Source organism: Passer montanus, unplaced genomic scaffold, assembly GCF_014805655.1.
Source record: "Passer montanus isolate IOZ18808 unplaced genomic scaffold, ASM1480565v1 scaffold187, whole genome shotgun sequence".
Classification (NCBI taxonomy): domain Eukaryota; kingdom Metazoa; phylum Chordata; class Aves; order Passeriformes; family Passeridae; genus Passer; species Passer montanus.
This window is the reverse complement of record NW_024366159.1, coordinates 259,687-269,884: the sequence shown is the minus strand read 5'-3', so window position 1 is coordinate 269,884 and position 10,198 is coordinate 259,687.

Here is a 10,198-nt window from a genome sequence, read left to right as displayed (position 1 = left end):
AGCAGGAGATGCTGTTTGGGCAAGTGCATGAGCAGGGAAGGTGTCACAGAACCATGGAATGATGGAATCTCCTGTGCTGGAAGGGACCCATCAGGCTGACCACAGAGAACTGGCAGTGACAGTGCTGTGAGCTCATTCCTGAGGTGCAGCTGAGGGCTCTGAGCTCTGATCTCATTCCCCAGTGCAGCTGAGGGCTCTGAGCTCAGCATTGATCTAAAATGGGGTTTCTGGTGCTCTGGTGAGAGGTGGTGAATTGCAGGTTGATGAGTCAATGAGATAGGAACAATTCTCTGGGAAATAGCCCCAGGTGTAATTATTAATCTGTTGGTAGTGCCTCTTGCTTTCCAGGGATATCTGGAGTCACTCTTGGAGCTGCAGAATGGGACCACTCTGGTAGGTTTATACCCAGAGGGGAGAGTCCAAAGAAATGTTTTCTATCTTCACCCCTCCCTTTCTGATGTTTCACCTGAGTCCCACTCAGGCCAGCACTGACTCCAAGTGTTGGGGCTCCTGAGCTTCCCACAGCCCAGGCCCAGCAAACAGGGTGAAGAAACCCCCAGAAAAGCCTGGGACACCCTCATGGCATTTTTGAGTTCCCCACCCAATCCGTAAACTCCAAGTGACCCCTCCCAACAGCACCACTGGTTTGTTTAATCAGTGATTAAACTGGAATTTTATTTCCATTTCCAAACATACTCTGTCAGTCTGTACATTCCCTTTTTGCTTTGTGATAAAACCAAGGTAACAGAAAAACACCATCCTGGAACTTCTGTGGCATAGCTTTGCTAAGGCAGGGCTGCACACCTGTGGCTCTGATGGCACAGCCTGAGCTCTTCCCTGAGCTCTCCCCTTTCTGCCTGCAGGTAACTTTAGCCAGGAGCTGCTCACTGAGACTCTTTTATTCCTGGACAGTCAGAGCTGCTGCTTCTTCTTGGGTTACAGAATCCTTTCTTCCTCAGCCTTGGGGACTGGGAGAGACATTGGATCCACCTGCTGAACACGGCTGATTCCTTCCCACCATGTCAGGTTATTGCAGAGGCTGCAAATGAACAGGATGGATTCCCTGCAGGATGTGTGTTCCCTGGGGGACAGAGGCAGAACTTCTGAGCCTGTTTCTGGCAGCTCCTGGCTGCCCTTGGCATCCCTGGAGGAGCAGAAAAATCTGAGTTCCTGGTCCTCAGCAAGGGTGCATCTCACAGCCACTCATCCAGTGTTTTTGGACCTTCCTAATCAGCCCTCAGACACGACTCTGGCAGCGTTGGGAATTCAGGAAGAACCATTCCCACTTTACAAGGGTGAAGTGAGGAACAGGAATCCAAAACTGCTGTTGAGTAACCTGAGCTGGGATTAACGTCCCGGGCCCTGCCCTGCCCCCGGGGCACCATGTGCTCCTTTTTGGCCAAGACTGTCTTGCTTGGATTTAAATGCCCTTGAGAAGAGGAAAGAGAGATGGGGAAAGAAGGGAGAGCAGGAAGTTCTGCAGCTTTGCCAAGACTTTGGTAACATATCCCAACAATTCATGAGCTTTTCCTTATTGATGCTGTGGGAACTGCTGTGCCTGGGGCAGGGCTACCCAGATGAACAAATTAATGCCATTAATGTCATTTATCCACCTCTTTTCTGGTGCTTATCGGGACATCATGGGGCCCTTTGGACTTTTTTTGCCTTTTGATTTAATTGCCTTTGAGGCACAAGTGCAGCTCTGCGGGACCATCCCAGCACAGCTCCTGGCCAAGCAGGATGTCCCTGGTGTCTCCAGGCCTTTGGAGGAGTTAAACATTAACTCCTGGCCAGCTCCATCTGTCCAAGGTCCAGGAGGAGCCATGCTGGGTCAGCCTTGCAGCTGCATTTCCTGCTACTGCCCTTTCCTGGTGATTCACTCGCTCCTCCTCCCTGCCAGGTCTGACCTGGATGGAGCAGTGAGGTGGGACAGGGACACCTGAGCTCTCCTGAATGTACCTCTGGAGACCAGCTCCTGGTGGCTGGATGCCCTGGAGGGTTTCAGTGTAGCAAGAAGGGAAAATTCTGGGTACCAAAAGACCCATCTGAGCTACAGAAAAATCCCCCCACACTGTGTAGCCAAGCTGGAGCCGTGGCAGGTCCCTGCTCCTGGCAGGCAGCTGTGAGTCCATGCGAGCCTGTTGTTGTCCTGCTGTCCCCTGCATGGATTGTTTTATTTGATCATGTTAAATAAAAGGGTAAAACCTTTTCCCTGTGGCCATTTGAAGAGTGTGGCCCAGCAGCAGGGCAGGAGGCAGATGGGAAGAGCTGGTTTATTTGAAATTATAGCACAGTTTCTAGACTCCAGCCCTGCCAAGGCTTTGGGTGTAGCCAGAGTCTGCCACAGGAGATGGATTGCTCAGGGCTGGCTGCCCCTGGAGCTGGAGCTCCGTGGGTTTGCCTGGCATGCTGGGATCAGACCCTGTGATGCCTCTGAGCTGCCCAAGGCACCTCTCCCACAGCGGGACTCAGTTTTGTCTGGAAAAGCCAATCAGTTACTTCAGCACCAATGGAAGTTTGTGAAAATACAATGGCACAATCTCTGCTGAGCTCAGGCCCAGAAGCAGAGCCAAGAGTCTCCCTGGTTTTGGATAAAACTTTGCTGTGGTTACCGGCGTCACAGGATCATGTGATGGCAGCTGATCTCTCCAACCTCCAAAGTTCTCACTCCAGGCCTCTTCTACTGCACAAAAACACCCTGAGTGTTCAAAACATCTTCTCCCTGCTGGGGTAATCATTTATTGATAGCAGAATTATCAGCCAAGTGTTGTTGAGTAAACTGCCACTGCTGGTGTTTCTGATCCTGCCAAGGCCTTTTCCCAGCCCTCTTCCAGCCTGCCAGCCCAGCCACAAACCTTCAGCACCCTCAGTTTAAGGGATTTCCAAACAGACACAGTTTCTCCCTCCAGCCCAAGGACACACTTTGGCCTGCTTAGCACAACATTTCACTTCTGTTGATTCTTCACATTTGGGTTCTCAGCCCAGGGAATTTAGGGGCCATCAGGTCTAAGCTGAGCACTGAGCCCCTTTGAACCATGCTGATGGAGAAATGTGTGTCTAGAAATTACTTCAAAGGAACTCGAGGGAGAGAAGAGCAGAAACCTGTCAGCTGGGAGCTGCTGCCCTCTCCAAGATCTCTCCCCTGTAGGAGCACAGCCCTGAATTTTCTGGGACCTTCTTCCTGCAGGATAATGCAGGGTAAGGACAGGCGGAGTCAGCTCTGCCACAGGGCTGGTCCTCTGGAGAGATGAAAGGGACGTGGTTTGGTGGCCAAATGAAAGTTGTGGCTTTAAGGAAGAATTAAAGCCAGATGTTTCCAGCAGCTGCTGAGCCCAGCCTTTTGTGTCAGAGCCACCAAGGAGGCCCTGGCAGCATCTGCACAGCTCCGTGGTGGGAACACCCTGTAATCCTGCAGGCTCTGCCACGGTGCTGGAGGCTCCCTGGCTGTCTGGGAGGAGGAAGGAGCTGAGGCAGAGATAGTGAAGCCAGCTCAATATTTATTCCATGTCTAAAAATATTTATTCCTTGCTGATAGTGGGGATGGCAGCAGAGGTGTGATAACCAAATGTGGCACCTCTGGACAAAACACTGGGGCCAAGATGTGGTTGAGCCGTGTTGGCATCAGCTCTGCAGGCACAGGGCAAGATGTGGGGAACAGGGACAGAATATCACCCCTGAGCCAGGGACAGGCTTTGGACCCCTTGGGCAGGCTGATGCCCAGGTAACCAACAGATAAATCATCAGAGTCAGGGACAATAAACAATCCCTGCCTTTCTTCTGGTGTTTGTACTCAGCTGGGACTGAAGTGAGAGCCCATTTCAGAGTGGATGTAACACAGTGAAACACCGGGAAAAGGGAAGCTGACTCCTTGTTTCAGCACAGTTTTGGAGGGAGAAGCACTTTGCACTGCCATGGACAGCCCAGACCTCGGGGCTGCCAGTGGGAGGTCCCAGCTCACACCCAGGAGCCATAAATCTCTCCCAGCACTGCTCCTACTGCTCCTTCACGCTCTGCCTCGTGGTTTTAACATTCACTCCTGGCTTCCTAAGGCCAAATTCCTGGTGCCCTCTGCTCTACCCTGAGGTGGAGTTTCCTCTTGTGAAACCAGCGGGTGTCCTGCTGGCTCTGAGGGCTGGGAAAGGCTCTGCTCACTGTTCAGGTCTCTGCGTCATGGTCCTCATCTTCCTCCTGCCCTGTCCTGAGAGCTGGGATGCTCCTGCTCTAGAGGAACAGGGGAGATGCCCTTGAATGCAGCTGGATCCCTTCTGCTGGGGAATGAGGAATAAATCCATAAGGTACGCCCGAAGCAAGGAAAAGTCAATAGAGCAGAGGGAGGCTGGTGACAGGAAATCCCAGTTTTTACTGGCATCGGCTCACATCAGATAGTCTGGCTCTAACAAGAAAGAAATGGCTCCATATTCTGATTCCATGGAGCTGGGTGAGGGACTGCTGTAGGAAAGGAGCTTCTTGCCTTGCCCTTTGCTTGTTCTCAGACTGGGATGTCTCATTTGTGTGTCCACCAGCTCACTCAGCTCTGGAACACCCTGGGCAGGAGGAACAATTGTTTCTGCCATGATCCCAAACCCAGCTGTTGGGAGAAGGCTTTGGGAGCTCCTGAATGGGGCTCAAGGGGAACTGCCCATGCCCCAGTCACAGCTGGTGACTCACAGGAAAGAACCTGCCCGGGTATAAATACAGAACTGGTTGTTTCACCTCCCAACAGGTGACAACAGGACCTGGTCATGTCCTGGCTCGAGCGGTGTCACTCCTGCATTTCTCCCTTGGCTGACACAGAATTGTCACCCAGCAGGAATTCTTTTCTCACTCTGTGGAGCAGGCCTGGTTTTCCACCCCAGCCAGCGAGGCTGGGAGTGTTCCTGAGCTGGAGGAGTCCTGGTGACACTGAGCCCTTTCCCAGCTGGCTGTTTCCATGGAATGGGCAGAAGCAACTGCTGGGAAATGCTCTAATCTGAGCATTAGTGGTAATTTACATCCCAGCAAAGCCTGAGTCCAGGAGTCCTCAGTTCCTGTGGGATATCAGGTGCTCAGCAGGTCTGGAAATGGGGCTAAGGGGGAAGGGGATGAGAAGGAAGAAGTTCCCACTCCCACAAGGGACATATGAGGTCTCACTAGGTCACGGAATTAAGGAATATCCTGAACTGCAAGGGACCCACAAGGATCATCAGTCTGGCTCCTGGCCCTGCACAGGACACCTCAACAATCCCATCCTGTGCCTGAGAGGGTTGTTCAAATGCTCCTGGAGCTCTGGCAGCCTTGGGGGGCCCTGACCATTCCTGGAGAGCATTTTCTGTGCCTGACACCCCTCAGGGGAAAGAAACTTTCCCGATATCCAGTGTAACCCTCCCCTGTCACAGCTCCAGCTGTTCCTTTGGCTCCTGTCCCTGGTCCCAGAGAGCACAGATCACTGCCTGATGTGACAAACACTGATCTGACAGGTGTTTGCTCCCGTGCTGTCCCTGTGGACCGAGGCTGGGCAGCTCTTGGCGCTGAGAGGATTCCAAAATACATTCTGCAGTGTATTTATTACAACTTATTTGACTTCTGTTTCTTTTTCTTTCATTCCTCCATGTCCTGGAGCTGCTACCCACAGAACAGCCAAGGGGCTGCCAGCTGGGCCGTGTTTGCTGGGCAGCTTGTGCTCTGTGTCTAATCTCCTCAATGGGCCCTGATTACTCCCTGGCTCTGACTTATCCACACGGATCTGCCCAGCCCTAATTGCAGGTGATGGCATTGATGGGGTCCCTCACAGGGCACTGATTCATGCCAGGGGACCTGAGGGCTGCAATCTCCATCCTCCACCCACACCGCAGTGTTTTAATTCTCTTACCAAAACCAACAATGCACTGTAATATATTTTGTGAATCTTTCTCTAAAGCAAAGTGGTTTCAAGGTGTGTTTTCCTAGCAGGAATCCCCTCGGAGCATCATTCCTGCTGCTCCCCCCAGGGGTCTGGGGGGGACACCCAAGTCGGGGTGTAGGACAGCATTTTGGGATCCCAGGACTTCCAGCAGGGCAGTTTGGGCCTGGCTCAGCCCTTGTGATGCCTGAGCTCAGGTGTGTCATCCCCGCAGCGGGAGCACGGCCTGGCCAAGGCACAGAACGGCCGATGTGGGCTCCAGAGGACTCGGCCAAGCCCTTCCCGAAGAGATGAGCCGAACCAAGGCCTGCCTTCTCCAGGACCCCGCCGTGGCTTCGTGCCCCGGCTATATCGGTGCTGTCTGCAGGAAATCCTGCTCCCGTGACATTCCCACCGGAGCCCGGGCCCCTTCCCAGCACTTCCCCACCCGTTCCTGGCCGGGCCGAGCCCTGGCAGCCGCTGCGGCCCCTCGCCCGCCGGCCCCGGCCGCTCTGAGGGCAACATGGGGGACGGGGCTGAGGGGACGGTGCCTGGGCACCCCCGGCTCGGTGCCACCGGCCACGGGGAAAGCTGGGATCGCTGCCCTGTTCCGCAGTGTCCCTGCGGGATCCGCGGGGCTGGCCCGAAAACTGGGAAAATCGGGGAAAAAAAAAACAAAACCAAAATGGGCCGGGGCGGGCGGTGGGGTCGGAGCGGGCTCTGACCGTGGCGGTGTGTGACGGCGCGGCTGCACACGTTTATTGGAAGCATAAAGGATTATGAGTTCTTTAATTAGAAAAAACAATCAGCCAACCAAAACCACCCCCCAAAAAAAAAAAAAAAACAACCCAAATCCGAGAATTTTCCACGAGGCGCCTCACGGCGCTCCCACTCCCTCCGCGGGGGACGCCGCTTCCCCCGCGCGGCGCTGCAGCCACCGCGCCCTCTGGCGGAGCCTGGCGGGGCGGCCGCACCCCCCCCCGCGCGGGAATGGTCGGTCCCGGCCGTGCCCCGGACGCGTGCCGCCGCGGCCCGGCCGTGAAGGTGACGCGGGACACGCGGGGCCTCCCCGCGGCCTCCAGCAGCGGGCCCGGGCCGGGCCTCGGCACGCGGGGCGGCCCCGCGGGGCCGGCCTCGAGCGCGGCGCCTCGTTAATTGCGTTAATTAAACACCGCGGGTGGTTTATGGCGCGGGAGGGAGGGCGTTCTGCCGTTCCCCGGCGCGCCGGGTCCGGGCGGGACGCGGAGCGCGGCCCGGCCCGGCCCTGGAGGTCACCGGGGAGGGCGGGCGCCGTGTCCGCTGCGGCCCGGGATGGGGCTTCACCTGCTCGCGGCCGTTCAGGGGTTGGGTCAAGCGGTTCTAGCCTTTGCTGAACGAACCCGGGTGGCCGCCATAAACTTTGCACCGAGTTTTGTCCCAAAACGTGCGGGGAGCAAGGAGCTGCCGGGGCCGGGGGGAGTAGCGGAGGGCGCCGGGCTGTGTCTGCCCGGGAGGGGAGGGTTCAGCTCGGCGGGTTCTGCCCGGGGCTTTGTTCGGGTGACGGGTGAGGTGGTGCTGGTGGGCTCACAAACACAACATGTGCTCCGTGGTTAGGAGCCTCTCAATAAAGCAGTTTAGGAAACACGTTCTATTTCTTAAGTGAATCACCTCAGTTCTGAGCTGAATGTTCCTTGGCTTCGCGGGGAGGATTAAAAGTTGTTCTGAATACGGTGACAGGCCTGGAGAATTAGGGGTTGCAGCGTTCTGCTGGAAGAGGAACTGCTGAGGCTGATGGGAGGCATGAGCAGCTGCCTCATCCCGGGCTGAGCGAGGCGAGAGGCCCCGGGTGCACGAGGCAGGTTCTGGAATGCAGGGATGGAGATGTGCATGGGAGCTGGAGCATATCAGGGAGCACATGGCTGCTGCGGCTGGTGTGGATGGGAGCTGGAGCTCAGCAGCACTGGGAGATTTTTAGGGAGACCTAAAACACAAACTTCCTAAAACTCCCTAACTGATCTTTCTCTGATGGTGTTGGGAGTTTCTGTGATCTTCATTCTGGAAGCCTCAATAATATTTCATTTAGAGTTCCTGAGGACCATATGGAATTTCTGAAGGTTAGGCACAGGATGGGTGGAAGTCCTGAGGTTTTCAGGGGGATTGGCTGCGTTGCTGTAGTTGCCAGTGTTTGTTTTAGATCTACTTGAGATGTAAATGTGGCAGTGTGTGAGGGGGAATTGGGTTTCCTTCAACATCCTTTAGCTCCCAATCTCTGCAGTGATGGCTGTGTAAGGCTCATGCTGTTTCATACATTTATGTTTGGGGCAGACCTTTTTTCTCCCTCTAAGCCAGGATCTGTGTTAACAGTTGATAATGAGGTGCATTGGAATATTAATAAATTCATCCAGAGAAATGGAATTGATAATGGCTGCTGGGCTTTACTCAGATGGGTATGTGCTCTGAATTCCATATATTTGTAATTTCTTGGGGAAATGGGAGTCTGCGTGTTTCAGGTGGGTGAAATGCTGCCCATGCTGTCTCCTGGTTAGAAATCCAGGATTGTGGGAGGCACTGGGTGTTGTTGGCCCTCTGGAGCACGTGAGGCTTCCTGTGACCCCACACTGCCCCTGTTGACACCCCTGTGACACAGGTACCACCTTCAGACAGCACAGCTGTGCCTTGGCTTTTCCAAGGGGTGGAGGAGGTTCCCCAGTGCAAAACCCTGCAGCTCCTGGTGGGAGGGATGTTCCTGGGAGGTTGGGAGTTACCAGAGCACTGAACTGTCACCTGAAACCTGCCAGCAGCTCTGAAGGAGTTCTGTGTGTTGGTTTGACACCGACCTCTCCTGATCCAGCCTCTGAGGCTGCATCAGCTCCCCTCAGAGAAGGTGGCTGAGCCCCTCAGGGTCCCTACCTGCCTGTGCCCCAGGCAGCACAAGGCTTCTCTCAGCTGCCTCCCGGAGCTTTGCTGACCTTGGGGTTTTTCCATCTGCTTACGTTTCCATTTCTGGAAAAGGGTTAGTTTCTCCCCTCACAAGTTTGGTTAAATTCTCTTCTGGATTTTTTGCTTTGTTTCTGTTTCAGAGAGTTTGTCTACTCCAGGAAATCTGTCATAAGCTCTGGGTTAGGATTTTCATTGCAGAATAATTTGAATTAATATTAAAATTAAATGCCTTAAAACTTTTGAGTGCATGCATTTTTGTCAACTTAATTCAATCTGGTTAAGTGTAATTTAGATGTAATTACAATAAGAAAAATAGCCTTTGCCATGTTCCAGAATGAGAATTTTGGAACAGCCCTAATTTTTAGGAGTTATTGGAGGAGAATCTTTGATCCATGTTTGCTGGAAGTAGTGTGAGTGAGAGGGGAAGCTGTGCTGAGGAGGAGAGCTTTGTCAGCTCGTGGATCCCAGCGAGTGTTCCCAACCTTTGTCACTCTGTAAAGCTTTAACCTCATCATGAAAGTTCCCGAGAGCAGCTGGGAGGATCATGCTGCAGCCAATCCCACGGGCTCGGTGTTTGTAGCCTCAGTTAAATAAGCAAGAATTGATATTTTGGCCTTCTCTTCTGAAGAGCCGCTGGCCAGGATGGAGCGATTTCGCTCGTGGAGTGCAGCATGAATTTCCCAAAAGCTGATGTAAATGAGGGACTTTTTATCCTCTGCAGTCCGTGGGGTTTTGCTGCTGAGATGAGTGAGAGCAGGGCTGCATCCTGCTGGGCTGTTTCTAGCACGAGGGGAAGTGGCCCACGCTCTGTTCCAGGTGTGTCCCAGCCACCGTGTTCACCACTTCATCAGAGCTGCTTTTAGTCCCAATCACCTCCAGAAATGCAGTAACCACAACAAAGTGTTTCAGTTTCACTTTATCGCATTTATTCCTGCAAATTACTTTAGGCCTGAGCTCAATGCTACCCTTAGAGATGTAGGTAGTGAGGCATAGTTTATTTTTAGAAAAGAATGAATCATCTCCTGGATGTGTCTTGTTTCTTTTTGCTTTGTTGAGAAGTAAGTTCAAGGAACTGCTGGCTCTGTGAGCAGGAGCCCATGTGGGCAGGTGATGCTGCCCCAGGAGTGACCAGAAGCTGAGCAGAACTTAGTTTGGAACTGCTGAACTGCAGTGACAGCCTGTGGTTGCAGCAGGTTACTGGGTTTTGCTTTGCAGGTTGTTGTTGGGGAACTCTTGAAATCTGCAAAGGGAAATACACGTGTGTCCTTTCACCCTGAACTATTTCCAGTTTTCAGCTCTGCTCCTGGGCAAAGATTAACGGGAGGGGAAGACTCTGTTGCTACGTGGATTAAATCAGTTGTGCGTGGGGGGTTTGAATCTCAGAGCTTTGCAAAAACCGTGGTCTTTGTTTTGCTTCTCACA